This window comes from Bufo gargarizans, unplaced genomic scaffold (genome assembly GCF_014858855.1).
Source record: "Bufo gargarizans isolate SCDJY-AF-19 unplaced genomic scaffold, ASM1485885v1 original_scaffold_975_pilon, whole genome shotgun sequence".
Taxonomy (NCBI): domain Eukaryota; kingdom Metazoa; phylum Chordata; class Amphibia; order Anura; family Bufonidae; genus Bufo; species Bufo gargarizans.
The window spans coordinates 265,609-282,383 of record NW_025334778.1 but is presented as its reverse complement, the minus strand read 5'-3'; the positions used below and the strand labels follow the sequence as shown (position 1 = coordinate 282,383).

Below are 16,775 nucleotides of genomic sequence, written 5' to 3'. Positions count from 1 at the left end.
AGGGCATCCTTATTATATTGAATACATTTAATAATAACATGTTTAATACATTTTATAATAAAAATTTCATTTTTCCTAACACAGGAGGAGGAGGACATCCTGTGGTGTACAGAGATGGAGATGGCGTTCGGATTCCCACACAGAGGTCTCAGAAATGAACCGTGGCTCCTGGGAAGATCATGAAGCTCCTAGGAAGATCACAGAGCGTCCCGATCATCCGTCACCTATTCGCCCCACTTTATTTTGGAAGTGTGTAGAACCCGTGTGGGACCCCCACGCTGCAGATTGATCATGGAGACACCGAATTTTATAATATATATGGAATAAATTTCATAATAAAATGTTAATTTTTTTTTATAATAACTTAATATTTTTTTTTAGGAGATACTTCTGGGGGAACCTGCCTGGCATGCTTAGGCTTATACTAGCGCCAGACAATGAGAAGAAGACAAAGCTTGTTCTTTTCTGTACATTGAAAGAATAATTTTTGGGGCCTGTACTCCACTGGCCTGCAGTCAAATTGATATCTAATGACCGTCTAATATACCTCCAGCCACATAATCACTTGATGTTTTCTGTCCGGCGAATGCCTAATAATTGGGGGTCTGTACTCCCATGGCCTAAAATAAACATTTTCAAGGCTCCAGCATGGCACATTTTTTAGAGTTTTAATTTAAGATGAATAAAAATGGCCCCTGATTAAAATACATATTTTTGGTGGTAATTTTTGCCATTGACCCCCCTCTGGTATGTCACTGTCCATGTTGTGAGACGATTTGTGCACTTCTTGTAATTATTTGGTGGCTGCAAATATGAGCTGAAGGTTTTTCAGGTTCGCCTGCCATTAAAGTGAATGGGGCCCACCGCAAACTTGCGGTTCGCGAACCGTCCCGGCCGATGTTCATCCATCACTATCAGGGGGAGTGTGCAAACATAGGCTGGGTGAGGCTCTGGATGTGTGGTTTCAGCCGGGCTTGGCTAGGAGACCATGAGGCTGGGAGATAGCCTGGGAGTTGGGGAACAAAGCGACACCTGGGAAGTGGGTGGCAGGGCCATAGTCATGCGGACTACTGAGCCTCAATCCCCCAGAAGAGACATTGAGCTTGTTACAGCCAGGAGGCTGTAGGACTGACTGACTGGGAAGCCGCATCTGGCTCCTTGTATGAACTAAGTCTTATAGGTGAGTCAGGGATACTTTGTTTAGGTTTAGTTAGAGCCTAGACGGGCAGGTGTTCATTTGTATTGTTTTGTGTGTGCTGCTGTTGAAATAAATGAACTGTTTGGACATTCAACATGGTTGTCAGCAAGAATATTGTGACTGAGACCCTGGAGATACAGCTAGTCCCTCACACAACACATTGGGGCACATTTACTAATGGAGTTGTGACAGACTTTAGGCTCTGAAAAGCCTTCTCTGCCTCTGGGGTCCACTTCACCATTAGGACCGTTCATTAATTCAGTCAACGGTGCCGAGATCGAGGCAAAAATTGGTACAAACAGACAGTAGTACCCCGTTATGCCAAGGAAGGCCTTGACTTTTTTTTCATTGAGGGCTTAGGCCAGTTCTGTATTGCCTCCACTTTGTTGACCTGGGGTTTAACCAGCCCTTTACCAATAATGTAGCCCAGGTATTCCGCTTCCTCTAGACCCGTTGCACACTTCTCAGGGTTTATGGTCAGGCTTGCATCACTAATGGAGTCTAACAAGGTCTGTACCTTCCAGGGGTGACTTTCCCAATCAGATGAATAAATGACCACATCGTTAAGGTAAGCGGCAGCGTAGTCACAATGTGGCCTCCAGATCACGTTCATCAACCTCTGAAACGTAGAAGGGGCTCCATGTAACCTGAATGGCATCACCACATACAGGACCAGCCCCCCTGGAGTGGAGAATCCCAGTCATGGCCATCCTTTTCTAATACTTTTTTGAACAACTGGTTCATGGTCTTGTTGAATCTCTCAACTAACACATCTGTCTGGGGGTGATACACAGATTTACATATGTGTGTGATTTTAAACAATTTGCATAATTCATTCATAACCTTAGACATAAAGGGTGTACCTCGGTCCGTGAGAAACTCCTTAGGGATCCCTGTGCGGAAAAACATGTACGTCACAGTGCATTTCACTGTATACTCTACCTATACATTATATCCAGTCACAGAACATACAGCTCCATCATACATATTACATACATGTAGTACATAATTCCTACATAATTTCTAATTTTTAGATTTTTTAAGGTCTTTTATGTTTTTTTAATTCATTTCCCTATCCACATTTGTTTGCAGAGCATTTGCCATGCTCAATCACATTTTGCTGCCTTTTGCAGCTCTCTCTCTCTTTCCAGGGCTATTTTAGAGCCATTTTAGTGGCCAAAATTCGGGTCCCCATTGACTTCAATAGGGTTCGGGTTCAAGTTCGGGTCAAGTTCAGGTCCCGAACCTGAACTTTTTTTTTCAAGTTCGGCCGAACCCGAACATCCAGGTGTCCGCTCAACTCTAGTCACGAAGTAATAACTTCGGCTCATCAGAGCCAATACATTCCAATACGGTATGGCGAAGTATGGAAACAAAGTTTTATGCAAATCTATTTTGGATGCGCTCATCCCTAACTCCCACCAATTAGCGGTTTGAAGAGAAAGCAGTGTTTGTATGAGCGCTGTCTTCTCTTCACCGTGGACATGGCAGCGGTGAGCAAGTGTCATTGCAACGTCCCGTCGGGACCAACTAAATGGAGTGACAGAAAGGAATGCCCATAGAGAATAATGGACCAGAGTGGAATGCCCATAGAGAATAATGGATCAGAGTGGAATGCCCATAGACAATAATGGACCAGAGTGGAATGCCCATAGAGAAGAATGGACCAGAGTGGAATGCCCATAGAGAATAATGGACCAGAGTGGAATGCCCATAGAGAATAATGGAAATGTAATATTTGAATTAGAGACAAAACCATTTGACATATCTAATAATTTTTTAGCAGGCTTACTCTCCAAGTTCAGTGGGATTATTTTATGTTCAGATTAAGTGGAATTATCATTGTTTTCTGCAGAATGACAAGGGTGAATGACAAAGGAATGCCCATAGACTATAATGGGAAATAAACTAGGAGCTCTTTTGCAGGTAAATCTGTGTTATGTAGGACATTAACTTTTACCACAAGTGTTCCCTGGGTAAAGAAGCACATTGTAAAATTTAAATTACCTTGGATTATAACAGTTTTCTATAGAATGCAAAAGTGATGGAATGCCCATAGACTATAATGCGCAGTAAAATGTGACTTGGTGTCTGAACCATTCCACATATCAAATAAATCTGTAGCAGCTTTACTCTTCAAGTTCAGTGGGATTATCTAAAATTTAGATTAAGTGGGATTATTATTGGTTTCTATGATATGAGAAGGGGAATGACACAATGGAATGCCCATAGACTATAATGGGAAGTAAATTATGAGCTCATTTGCAGGTAAATCTGTGTTATGTAGGACATTAACATAATAATCCCACTAAATCTCAATTTTAAATAATCCCACTGAATTTGAAGAGTAAGCCTGCTACAGATTTATTTTATATGTTGAATGGTTCAGGCACCAAGTCACGTTTTACTTCCCATTATAGTCTATAGGCATTCTGCAGAAAACAGTGATAATTCCACTTATTCTGAACATTAAATAATCCCACTGAATTTGGGGAGTAAGCCTGCTAAAAAATTATTAGATATGTCAAATGGATTTGTCTCTAATTCAAATATTACATTTCAATTATTCTCTATGGGCATTCCACTTTCCTGCTAAAGCATGGATGTCAAACTCATGTCCCTCCAGATGTTGCAAAACTACAACTCCCATCATTCCCTGATAGCTGTAGTATGCCCAGGCATGATGGGAGTTGTAGTTTTGCAACAGCTGGAGGGCCACGAGTTTGACATCCCTGTGCTAAAGTCTATGGGCATTCCACTCTGGTCCATTATTCTCTATGGGCATTCCACTCTGGTCCATTATTCTCTATGGGCATTCCACTCTGGTCCATTATTCTCTATGGGCATTCCACTCTGGTCCATTATTCTCTATGGGCATTCCACTCTGGTCCATTCTTCTCTATGGGCATTCCACTCTGGTCCATTCTTCTCTATGGGCATTCCACTCTGGTCCATTCTTCTCTATGGGCATTCCACTCTGGTCCATTCTTCTCTATGGGCATTCCACTCTGGTCCATTCTTCTCTATGGACATTCCACTCTGGTCCATTCTTCTCTATGGACATTCCACTCTGGTCCATTATTCTCTATGGGCATTCCATTCTGGTCCATTATTCTCTATGGGCATTCCACTCTGGTCCATTATTCTCTATGGGCATTCCACTCTGTCAATCCTTTTAGTTGGTCCCCTGCAAACTTGTATTTCCCAATGACAAATGCAGTGAAGGCCCCAGATGTAGGGTATTGCCCAAAATTTGTTATTTTTTTTAAACACAGAATATAAATGCATTATTTCGAGCTTGTATTTGACTGTCACAAGAGCACATGTGCTGTGCTGGTGCACTGAACTTGCATAAAATGGCCGCTGGCGCCCACCTAACTAACAGACGGATAAAAGTTATTTTTCCATGTCACTGGGCTCAGGGTAACAAAAAGTATGCACTGCACCCACAAAACACAATCGCTGTAGATCGCTTAGTTAAACAAGCACTTCTGATAAAAGATTATTTCCTATTCTCTCCCTCACTCCAGCAGCCTTTCCTGGAAGTCTGTGACCCCCCTCATATCAGGGAGCAGTGCGAGACACCCACCATAACACAGGAGACCCTGTATATACAGTATATAGGAGATGAAGGTCTTACCTGAAAGCCGTGCACAGCGCGTAGAAATACAAGATCTCCGGAGAAGAGGAAATGCCGAGTGCAGAGGAAGTAGAAACCTCCCCAAGTTATTTTCACTGACAGTTCTGCTGATGATAACCCTATAAGGTGTGAATGATATTTAGTCTCCTTACAGATTATTGAATGTAAAGAGTCAGTGTCTCAAGGAATATATTCAGACTATTTCAGTATAAAGTACAATAAATACATGAGCACAATACGGTGCAGGAACAGTCTAAAACAAGTATAAAACACAATTTGCAGTCCAGTCCAGAAATGGGTATGTTTTGCTGCGGGCCCGGCAGCTACTATACATCTTTATCTATATGGGTCCATAAAATCATAAAAAAGCAGGAGTATTCCCCCCCCCCCCCCCCGTACTGTAACATAATACAATAGCAGCGCTCTGATCGCTCCGCAGTGTCGGATAGATAACCTCCCTGAATATGTGCAGCAGGTACGGCTATACCGTACCGCGCTTTATGTCCTGTGCGCTGCTGTCCACCTGCAGATTGGAGCGCTTGTGATTAAATACAACTTCTCAGTTGCGGACGGGCTGACGTACATGTGCCGTGGCGCTCTTCCGTCTGCGGCAGCCTGAGATCATTCAGGAGGACCTAGGCTGCTGCACACAGTATATGACACCCCCTATCCCTGCTGGGGGGAGCGGGGACAATGCGGGCCCCAGTTTTTTAGCTCCCAGATGCCGTGTTCACATTTGACCACAGCATCTGAGGGGTGAAATGTCTACGATCAATGCTCTCGTGGATTTAGCCCTGGTGTCTTGCTGGCAGGAAAACAGCAGGTAAGGCATTCAGGCGCCATCTTTAAAGACCCGCTGGGAAGGGGGTTAATGTGCCTCCCCCCGTATTAAACCATGCCTGATAAAGAGACCTCAGCAGTCTAGAAAGCTACTGATCGACATGATATCAGCTAGCCATTAAAAGCCATCAACGACTGGAGACTCTCCGTTTTTATTTTTTCTCTCATCCCAAGAATTTCCCTTTGCCCGTTTCATACCGAAATATTTCCCTCTTGCCGCTCCATTCACTTTCTATGGGACTGCCCGAAAATAACCGGACAGGGGGAGCCGGAGCACAGATGGAAGCACAAGCTTCTGGGTTTTAGCATCTGAAGGGTTAACTGTCCGACCAACATTACCGCCGGATGTATGCCGTTTTTAAAAGCACTGTTACGGGGGATCTGTGGGCGACACACTGTTACGGGGGATCTGTGGGCGACACACTGTTACGGGGGATCTGTGGGCGACACACTGTTACGGGGGATCTGTGGGCGACACACTGTTACGGGGGATCTGTGGGCGACACACTGTTACGGGGGATCTGTGGGCGACACACTGTTACGGGGGATCTGTGGGCGACACACTGTTACGGGGGATCTGTGGGCGACACACTGTTACGGGGGATCTGTGGGCGACACACTGTTACGGGGGATCTGTGGGCGACGCACTGTTACGGGGGATCTGTGGGGGACGCACTGTTACGGGGGATCTGTGGGCGACACACTGTTACGGGGGATCTGTGGGGGACACACTGTTATGGGGGATCTGTGGATGACACACTGTTACGGGGGATCTGTGGGCGACACACTGTTACGGGGGATCTGTGGGGGACGCACTGTTACGGGGGATCTGTGGGCGACACACTGTTACGGGGGATCTGTGGGCGACACACTGTTACGGGGGATCTGTGGGCGACACACTGTTACGGGGGATCTGTGGGCGACACACTGTTACGGGGGATCTGTGGGCGACACACTGTTACGGGGGATCTGTTAATAATTTTTTAGCAGGCTTACTCTCCAAATTCAGTGGGATTATTTTATGTTCAGATTAAGTGGAATTATCATTGTTTTCTGCAGAATGACGAGGGAGAATGACACAAATGAATGCCCATAGACTATAATGGGAAGTAAATTATGAGCTCATTTGCAGGTAAATCTGTGTTATGTAGGACATTAACCTTTAACGCAAGTGTTCCCTGGGTAGAGAAGCACATTGTAAAATAAAAATTACCTTGGATTATAAAACTGTTTTCTATAGAATGCAAAGGTGATGGAATGCCCATAGACTATAATGCGCAGTAAAATGTGACTTGGTGTCTGAACCATTCCACATATCAAATAAATCTGTAGCAGCCTTACTCTTCAAGTTCAGTGGGATTATCTAAAATTGAGATTAAGTGGGATTATCATTGGTTTCTATGATATGAGAAGGGGAATGACACAATGGAATGCCCATAGACTATAATGGGAAGAAAATTATGAGCTCATTTGCAGGTAAATCTGTGTTATGTAGGACATTAACATGATAATCCCACTATATCTCAATTTAAAAAAATCCCACTGAATTTGAAGAGAAAGCCTGCTACAGATTTATTTGATATGTTGAATGTTTCAGACACCAAGTCACTTTTTACTTCCCATTATAGTCTACGGGCATTCCTTTGTCATTCACCCTCGTCATTCTGCAGAAAACAGTGATAATTCCACTTATTCTGAACATAATATAATCCCACTGAACTTGGAGAAAGCCTGCAAAATAATTAATTTAATATTTCAAATGGTTTTGTCTCTAATTCAAATATTACATTTCCATTATTCTCTATGGGCATTCCACTCTGGTCCATTCTTCTCTATGGGCATTCCACTCTGGTCCATTCTTCTCTATGGGCATTCCACTCTGGTCCATTCTTCTCTATGGGCATTCCACTCTGATCCATTCTTCTCTATGGGCATTCCACTCTGATCCATTCTTCTCTATGGGCATTCCACTCTGATCCATTCTTCTCTATGGGCATTCCACTCTGGTCCATTCTTCTCTATGGGCATTCCACTCTGATCCATTCTTCTCTATGGGCATTCCACTCTGATCCATTCTTCTCTATGGGCATTCCACTCTGATCCATTCTTCTCTATGGGCATTCCACTCTGATCCATTCTTCTCTATGGACATTCCACTCTGGTCCATTCTTCTCTATGGACATTCCACTCTGGTCCATTCTTCTCTATGGACATTCCACTCTGGTCCATTATTCTCTATGGGCATTCCACTCTGGTCCATTATTCTCTATGGGCATTCCACTCTGGTCCATTATTCTCTATGGGCATTCCACTCTGATCCATTATTCTCTATGGACATTCCACTCTGATCCATTATTCTCTATGGGCATTCCACTCTGGTCCATTATTCTCTATGGGCATTCCACTCTGGTCCATTATTCTCTATGGGCATTCCACTCTGGTCCACTATTCTCTATGGGCATTCCACTCTGGTCCACTATTCTCTATGGGCATTCCACTCTGATCCATTATTCTCTATGGGCATTCCACTCTGGTCCACTATTCTCTATGGGCATTCCACTCTGGTCCACTATTCTCTATGGGCATTCCACTCTGGTCCACTATTCTCTATGGGCATTCCACTCTGGTCCATTATTCTCTATGGGCATTCCACTCTGATCCATTATTCTCTATGGACATTCCACTCTGGTCCATTATTCTCTATGGGCATTCCACTCTGGTCCATTATTCTCTATGGGCATTCCACTCTGGTCCATTATTCTCTATGGGCATTCCATCCTGTCATTCCTTTTAGTTGGTCCCCTGCAATCTTGTATTTCACAATGACAAATGCAGTGAAGGCCCCAGATGTAGGGTATTGCCCAAAATGTGTTATTTTTTTTAAACACAGAATATAATTGCATTATTTCGAGCTTGTATTTGACTGTCACAAGAGCACATGTGCTGTGCTGGTGCACTGAACTTGCATAAAATGGCCGCCGGCGCCCACCTAATTAACAGACGGATAAAAGTAATTTTTCCGTGTCACTGGGCTCAGGGTAACAAAAAGTATGCACTGCACCCACAAAACACAATCGCTGTAGATCGCTTAGTTAAACAAGCACTTCTGATAAAAGATTATTTCCTATTCTCTCCCTCACTGCAGCAGCCTTTCCTGGAAGTCTGTGACCCCCCTCATATCACGGAGCAGTGTGAGACCCCCCCACCATAACACAGGAGACCCTGTATATACACAGTATATAGGAAATGAAGGTCTTACCTGAAAGCCGTGCACAGCGCGTAGAAATATATGATCTCCGGAGAAGAGGAAATGCCGAGTGCAGAGGAAGGATAAACCACACCTAGATATTTTCACTGACAGTTCTGCTGATGATAACCCTATAAGGTGTGAATGATATTTAGTCTCCTTACAGATTATTGAATGTAAAGAGTCAGTGTCTCAAGGAATATATTCAGACTATTTCAGTATAAAATGCAATAAATACATGAGCACAATACGGTGCAGGAACAGTCCAAAACGAGTATAAAACACAATTTGCAGTCCAGTCCAGAAATGGGTATGTTTTGCTGCGGGCCCGGCAGCTACTATACATCTTTATATATATGGGTCCATAAAATCATAAAAAAGCAGGAGTATCCCCCCGTATAGTAACATAATACAATAGCAGCGCTCTGATCGCTCCGCAGTGTCGGATAGATAACCTCCCTGAATATGTGCAGCAGGTACGGCTATACCGTACCGCGCTTTATGTCCTGTGCGCTGCTGTCCACCTGCAGATTGGAGCGCTTGTGATTAAATACAACTTCTCAGTTGCGGACGGGCTGACGTACATGCGCCGTGGCGCTCTTCCGTCTGCGGCAGCCTGAGATCATTCAGGAGGACCTAGGCTGCTGCACACAGTATATGACACCCCCTATCCCTGCTGGGGGGAGCGGGGACAATGCGGGCCCCAGTTTTTTAGCTCCCAGATGCCGTGTTCACATTTGACCACAGCATCTGAGGGGTGAAATGTCTACGATCAATGCTCTCGTGGATTTAGCCCTGGTGTCTTGCTGGCAGGAAAACAGCGGGTAAGGCATTCAGGCGCCATCTTTAAAGACCCGCTGGGAAGGGGGTTAATGTGCCTCCCCCCGTATTAAACCATGCCTGATAAAGAGACCTCAGCAGTCTAGAAAGCTACTGATTGACATAATATCAGCTAGCCATTAAAAGCCATCAACGACTGGAGACTCTCAGTTTTTATTTTTTCTCTCATCCCAAGAATTTCCCTTTGCCCGTTTCATACCGAAATATTTCCCTCTTGCCGCTCCATTCACTTTCTATGGGACTGCCCGAAATAACCGGACAGGGGGAGCCGGAGCACAGATGGAAGCGCAAGCTTCTGGGTTTTAGCATCTGAAGGGTTAACTGTCCGACATTACCGCCGGATGTATGCCGTTTAAAACAGCAGGCACCCGGCGGCTATGGCGTCGACTCCACTCGCGAGCGGGTGCCATTTTTAAAAGCTCTGTTATGGGGGATCTGTGGGGGACGCACTGTTATGGGGGATCTGTGGGGGACGCACTGTTATGGGGGATCTGTGGGGGACGCACTGTTATGGGGGATCTGTGGGGGACCCACTGTTATGGGGGATCTGTGGGGGACGCACTGTTATGGGGGATCTGTGGGGGACGCACTGTTATGGGGGATCTGTGGGGGACGCACTGTTATGGGGGATCTGTGGGGGACGCACTGTTATGGGGGATCTGTGGGGGACGCACTGTTATGGGGGATCTGTGGGGGACGCACTGTTATGGGGGATCTGTGGGGGACGCACTGTTATGGGGGATCTGTGGATGACGCACTGTTATGGGGGATCTGTGGATGACGCACTGTTATGGGGGATCTGTGGATGACGCACTGTTATGGGGGATCTGTGGATGACACACTGTTATGGGGGATCTGTGGATGACACCCTGTTATGGGGGATCTGTGGGTGACACACTGTGGGAAACACTCAGAAGTCCTTCCGTGGCTTTCGGAGTCTCCATAGTACGGCCTCGTGCACACGAGCGTACACATGTCCAATCTGACAGCGCACAGACCTGTTTGTTTCTTTGGGTCTGCCAAAACCAATCCAGACAGCAGAGGGAGGAGATGATGTGAGGTCTGCAATATAGAAGAACAGTCTAGTGATGTGAGTGAGAAGGGCGCGGTGTGTACACAGAAGGGTCCGTATTCTGCAGATCTACTGTTTGTTGTGTGCACAAGGCCTTTACCTTAGAAAGCAGCTGCTGTGCCTCCCGCATTGGTCGTCAGGACCATGAGAACTGCTGCAGAATCAGTCCAGGGAAGGATGCTGATAAGTAACAGCAGTACATGCAGAGCGGCATAACGGTATGACGGGGGAAGGGAAGCACTTAGGGCTCATGCACACAAACGTATTTTCTTTCTGTGTTCGTTATTTTTTTTTTGCGGATGGTATATGGAACCATTCATTTCAATGGGTCCGCCAAAAAAACGGTGTATTCCGTTTCCGCATGTCCACTCTGATCCATTATATTCTATGGCATTCCACTCTGATCCATTCTTCTTTATGGGCATTCCACTCTGGTCCATTATTCTCTATGGGCATTCCACTCTGGTCCATTATTCTCTATGGGCATTCCACTCTGGTCCATTATTCTCTATGGGCATTCCACTCTGGTCCATTATTCTCTATGGGCATTCCACTCTGGTCCATTATTCTCTATGGGCATTCCACTCTGATCCATTATTCTCTATGGGCATTCCACTCTGATCTTATCATGGGCATTCACTCTGGTCCATTATTCTCTATGGGCATTCCACTCTGGTCCATTATTCTCTATGGGCATTCCACTCTGGTCCATTATTCTCTATGGGCATTCCACTCTGATCCATTATTCTCTATGGGCATTCCACTCTGGTCCATTATTCTCTATGGGCATTCCACTCTGGTCCATTATTCTCTATGGGCATTCCACTCTGGTCCATTATTCTCTATGGGCATTCCACTCTGGTCCATTATTCTCTATGGGCATTCCACTCTGGTCCATTATTCTCTATGGGCATTCCACTCTGGTCCATTATTCTCTATGGGCATTCCACTCTGGTCCATTATTCTCTATGGGCATTCCACTCTGGTCCATTATTCTCTATGGGCATTCCACTCTGGTCCATTATTCTCTATGGGCATTCCACTCTGGTCCATTATTCTCTATGGGCATTCCACTCTGATCCATTATTCTCTATGGGCATTCCACTCTGATCCATTATTCTCTATGGGCATTCCACTCTGATCCATTATTCTCTATGGGCATTCCACTCTGATCCATTATTCTCTATGGGCATTCCACTCTGATCCATTATTCTCTATGGGCATTCCACTCTGGTCCATTATTCTCTATGGGCATTCCACTCTGATCCATTATTCTCTATGGGCATTCCACTCTGATCCATTATTCTCTATGGGCATTCCACTCTGATCCATTATTCTCTATGGGCATTCCACTCTGATCCATTATTCTCTATGGGCATTCCACTCTGGTCCATTATTCTCTATGGGCATTCCACTCTGGTCCATTATTCTCTATGGGCATTCCACTCTGATCCATTATTCTCTATGGGCATTCCACTCTGGTCCATTATTCTCTATGGGCATTCCACTCTGATCCATTATTCTCTATGGGCATTCCACTCTGGTCCATTATTCTCTATGAGCATTCCACTCTGGTCCATTATTCTCTATGGGCATTCCACTCTGGTCCATTATTCTCTATGGGCATTCCACTCTGGTCCATTATTCTCTATGGGCATTCCACTCTGATCCATTATTCTCTATGGGCATTCCACTCTGGTCCATTATTCTCTATGGGCATTCCACTCTGGTCCATTATTCTCTATGGGCATTCCACTCTGGGTCCATTATTCTCTATGGGCATTCCACTCTGGTCCATTATTCTCTATGGGCATTCCACTCTGGTCCATTATTCTCTATGGGCATTCCACTCTGGTCCATTATTCTCTATGGGCATTCCACTCTGGTCCATTATTCTCTATGGGCATTCCACTCTGGTCCATTATTCTCTATGGGCATTCCACTCTGGTCCATTATTCTCTATGGGCATTCCACTCTGGTCCATTATTCTCTATGGGCATTCCACTCTGATCCATTATTCTCTATGGGCATTCCACTCTGATCCATTATTCTCTATGGGCATTCCACTCTGATCCATTATTCTCTATGGGCATTCCACTCTGGTCCATTATTCTCTATGGGCATTCCACTCTGATCCATTATTCTCTATGGGCATTCCACTCTGATCCATTATTCTCTATGGGCATTCCACTCTGATCCATTATTCTCTATGGGCATTCCACTCTGGTCCATTATTCTCTATGGGCATTCCACTCTGGTCCATTATTCTCTATGGGCATTCCACTCTGGTCCATTATTCTCTATGGGCATTCCACTCTGGTCCATTATTCTCTATGGGCATTCCACTCTGGTCCATTATTCTCTATGGGCATTCCACTCTGGTCCATTATTCTCTATGAGCATTCCACTCTGGTCCATTATTCTCTATGGGCATTCCACTCTGGTCCATTCTTCTCTATGGGCATTCCACTCTGGTCCATTCTTCTCTATGGGCATTCCACTCTGGTCCATTATTCTCTATGGGCATTCCACTCTGGTCCATTATTCTCTATGGGCATTCCACTCTGGTCCATTATTCTCTATGGGCATTCCACTCTGAGTCCATTATTCTCTATGGGCATTCCACTCTGGTCCATTTCTCTATGGGCATTCCACTCTGGTCCATTATCTCTATGGGCATTCCACTCTGGTCCATTATTCTCTATGGGCATTCCACTCTGGTCCATTATTCTCTATGGGCATTCCACTCTGATCCATTATTCTCTATGGGCATTCCACTCTGGTCCATTATTCTCTATGGGCATTCCACTCTGGTCCATTATTCTCTATGGGCATTCCACTCTGGTCCATTATTCTCTATGGGCATTCCACTCTGGTCCATTATTCTCTATGGGCATTCCACTCTGGTCCATTATTCTCTATGGGCATTCCACTCTGATCCATTATTCTCTATGGGCATTCCACTCTGGTCCATTATTCTCTATGGGCATTCCACTCTGGTCCATTATTCTCTATGGGCATTCCACTCTGGTCCATTATTCTCTATGGGCATTCCACTCTGGTCCATTATTCTCTATGGGCATTCCACTCTGGTCCTTATTCTCTATGGGCATTCCACTCTGGTCCATTATTCTCTATGGGCATTCCACTCTGGTCCATTATTCTCTATGGGCATTCCACTCTGGTCCATTATTCTCTATGGGCATTCCACTCTGGTCCATTATTCTCTATGGGCATTCCACTCTGGTCCATTATTCTCTATGGGCATTCCACTCTGGTCCATTATTCTCTATGGGCATTCCACTCTGGTCCATTATTCTCTATGGGCATTCCACTCTGGTCCATTATTCTCTATGGGCATTCCACTCTGGTCCATTATTCTCTATGGGCATTCCACTCTGGTCCATTATTCTCTATGGGCATTCCACTCTGGTCCATTATTCTCTATGGGCATTCCACTCTGGTCCATTATTCTCTATGGGCATTCCACTCTGGTCCATTATTCTCTAGGGCATTCCACTCTGGTCCATTATTCTCTATGGGCATTCCACTCTGTCCCATTATTCTCCATGGGCATTCCACTCTGTCCCATTATTCTCCATGGTGGGCATTCCACTCTGTCCCATTATTCTCCATGGTGGGCATTCCACTCTGTCCCATTATTCTCTATGGGCATTCCACTCTGGTCCATTATTCTCTATGGGCATTCCACTCTGGATCCATTATTCTCTATGGGCATTCCACTCTGATCCATTATTCTCTATGGGCATTCCACTCTGGTCCATTTATTCTCTATGGGCATTCCACTCTGGTCCATTATTCTCTATGGCATTCCACTCTGATCCATTATTCTCTATGGGCATTCCACTCTGATCCATTATTCTCTATGGGCATTCCACTCTGCTCATTATTCTCTATGGCCATTCCACTCTGATCCATTATTCTCTATGAGCATTCCACTCTGGTCCATTATTCTCTATGAGCATTCCACTCTGGTCCATTATTCTCTATGGGCATTCCACTCTGGTCCATTCTTCTCTATGGGCATTCCACTCTGGTCCATTCTTCTCTATGGGCATTCCACTCTGGTCCATTCTTCTCTATGGGCATTCCACTCTGATCCATTCTTCTCTAGGGCATTCCACTCTGATCCATTATTCTCTATGGGCATTCCACTCTGGTCCATTATTCTCTATGGGCATTCCACTCTGGTCCATATTCTCTATGGGCATTCCACTCTGGTCCATTATTCTCTATGGGCATTCCATTGTCTCCTATGGGCATTCCATCCTGTCATTGCTTTTAGTTGGTCCCCTGCAATCTTGTATTTCCCAATGACAAATGCAGTGAAGGCCCCAGATGTAGGGTATTGCCAAAAATTTGTTATTTTTTTTAAACCCAGAATATAATTGCATTATTTCAAGCTTGTATTTGACTGTCACAAGAGCACATGTGCTGTGCTGGTGCACTGAACTTGCATAAAATGGCCGCCGGCGCCCACCTAATTAACAGACGGATAAAAGTAATTTTTCCGTGTCACTGGGCTCAGGGTAACAAAAAGTATGCACTGCACCCACAAAACACAATCGCTGTAGATCGCTTAGTTAAACAAGCACTTCTAATAAAAGATTATTTCCTATTCTCCCTCACTGCAGCAGCCTTTCCTGGAAGTCTGTGACCCCCTCATATCAGGGAGCAGTGTGAGACCCCCCCACCATAACACAGGAGACCCTGTATATACAGTATATAGGAAATGAAGGTCTTACCTGAAAGCCGTGCACAGCGCGTAGAAATACAAGATCCTCGGAGAAGAGGAAATGCCGAGTGCAGAGGAAGTAGAAACCTCCCCAAGTTATTTTCACTGTCAGTTCTGCTGATGATAACCCTATAAGGTGTGAATGATGTTTAGTCTCCTTACAGATTATTGAATGTAAAGAGTCAGTGTCTCAAGGAATATATTCAGACTATTTCTTTATAAAATGCAATAAATACATGAGCACAATACGGTGCAGGAACAGTCTAAAACCAGTATAAAACACAATTTGCAGTCCAGTCCGGAAATGGGTATGTTTTGCTGTGGGCCCGGCAGCTACTATACATCTTTATATATATGGGTCCATAAAATCATAAAAAAGCAGGAGTATCCCCCCGTATAGTAACATAATACAATAGCAGCACTCTGATCGCTCCGCAGTGTCGGATAGATAACCTCCCTGAATATATGCAGCAGGTACGGCTATACCGTACCGCGCTTTATGTCCTGTGCGCTGCTGTCCACCTGCAGATTGGAGCGCTTGTGATTAAATACCACTTCTCAGTTGCGGACGGGCTGACGTACATGTGCCGTGGCGCTCTTCCGTCTGCGGCAGCCTGAGATCATTCAGGAGGACCTAGGCTGCTGCACACAGTATATGACACCCCCTATCCCTGCTGGGGAGGAACAATGCGGGCCCCAGTTTTTTAGCTCCCAGATGCCGTGTTCACATTTGACCACAGCATCTGAGGGGTGAAATGTCTACGATCAATGCCCTCGTGGATTTAGCCCTGGTGTCTTGCTGGCAGGCAACCAGCGGGTAAGGCATTCAGGCGCCATCTTTAAAGACCCGCTGGGAAGGGGGTTAATGTGCCTCCCCCCGTATTAAACCATGCCTGATAAAGAGACCTCAGCAGTCTAGAAAGCTACTGATTGACATAATATCAGCTAGCCATTAAAAGCCATCAACGACTGGAGACTCTCCGTTTTTATTTATTCTCTCATCCCAAGAATTTCCCTTTGCCCGTTTAATACCGAAATATTTCCCTCTTGCCGCTCCATTCACTTTCTATGGGACTGCCCGAAATAACCGGACAGGGGGAGCCGGAGCACAGATGGAAGCGCAAGCTTCTGGGTTTTAGCATCTGAAGGGTTAACTGTCCGACCAACATTACCGCCGGATGT

The 16,775-nt window shown here is 45.1% G+C and overlaps 1 protein-coding gene across 1 annotated transcript in view; it reads right to left on the bottom strand.

The window, feature by feature from the left end:
• Positions 1-15,674, bottom strand: part of LOC122924266 (NACHT, LRR and PYD domains-containing protein 1 homolog) — a 52,401-nt gene extending 36,727 nt beyond the window's left edge. Inside the window, exons 1-2 of the mRNA XM_044275204.1 lie at positions 15,604-15,674; positions 8,938-9,056 (exon numbers count right to left, since the gene is read on the bottom strand). The gene's annotated coding sequence lies outside the window, so the exon portion shown is untranslated. The remainder of the gene's footprint in view (positions 1-8,937; positions 9,057-15,603) is intronic.
• Positions 15,675-16,775: the final 1,101 nt, after the last annotated feature.